The sequence below is a fragment of the Haliaeetus leucocephalus genome, unplaced genomic scaffold (assembly GCF_000737465.1).
Source record: "Haliaeetus leucocephalus isolate CR32 unplaced genomic scaffold, Haliaeetus_leucocephalus-4.0 Scaffold231, whole genome shotgun sequence".
Classification (NCBI taxonomy): Eukaryota; Metazoa; Chordata; class Aves; order Accipitriformes; family Accipitridae; genus Haliaeetus; species Haliaeetus leucocephalus.
Window position 1 is genome coordinate 219,594 of NW_010972667.1, and position 1,263 is coordinate 220,856.

Below are 1,263 nucleotides of genomic sequence, written 5' to 3' on the forward strand. Positions count from 1 at the left end.
GGATCCACAGGGGACATCACACACAGACCAATGGGATCAAGTGAAGTCCATTTACTACAATGTTTGACACAGTTATATATCTTATGCACTTGTGCACGTGCCTTATACAATACGCTGATTGGTACAATACCCCGTTTCACGTGACACTATCTTATTCTCTATTGGCTGCGCAAGCTTCTTCATGAGGTGTCCAGCAGTTACTTATCTCATTCTTCAGCATCCAGGTGTTGTTTGTCAGGCTCTTCTTATCTTCTTTTTTCCCAGCGTACAAGGACACAGCGTCCTTGTCTGCTCCAGCATTTTGTAAACTTATGCTTCGTTCCCACCTAACGGCTGGATTGCTCACATGCCTTTGCCCAGCCAAGAAATCCTCAACAAAAATGTAATGAGCCAGAGAAAGAACATCATGTTGGATCCATAGCATTTCTAATAACCCAACCAAGACTCTTCCAGCACAAGGGCAAGTTTGGAAGTCTTTTCCCCCTCTTTGTTCACCCTTCTCTCCAGCTTTATATTCTGACTCTGCATCTGTGAGGTCGGATTTCCAGACAGACGTTGTATATTGATCTGTCATTCTTATTCCTACAGGGGTGGGTAGCCCCTGCAGTGGGTGCCCAAAATAAAGAGAAGCCCACTAGCAGGTGCAAAGAGGCGGTGGGCAGCCTCACAAGGGCAAAACCCGAAGTGGTGGGCTGTGCTGTGTGTGCAGCTTGTCAAGTGCGGTCCCAGCACTCGGATACGTATGAAGCTATTGGCGGCTGAGCTGACTGGGAGCCGGGAGGTGTGGGGAGGATGCGCACTGAGCCACGGATGAGCCAGGAGGCTGCTTGGGGCTGCCTCGGCGGGGCGGGGTTCAGGCGGGCTGTTGGGGGCAAGGGACCAGGGGCCGGGGTCGGGCCGCCGGTGAGGGTGCGGGCAGGTGGGTGCTGGCCGCGGGTGCGGTGGGGCAGAGCCTGGACGGGAGGGGAGTGGAAGGGCAGGCGGAGAAGCACCCCTGCGCTGCCGGGGGAGCTGCCCGTTCTTCTAGCTTTCTCCCCGCCACCCCTCCATTAGTTTTTCTATCGGTGGCAGAAAGATCATGCTGTCATTAAAAGCACTTCTCCTCTCTTTGTCCCCGTGCCAGGGAGAGAGGGGCGGGCGGCAGGCACGCCGGGGCGGGCCACTCGCTGCTGCCGCCACCGCCGCTGCCGCGACGCCGGACACTGCTTTCGGTGCCGCTATGGGTGCCACCGTGCCCGGCGGGGGCGGCTTCCCGCCCGCCCC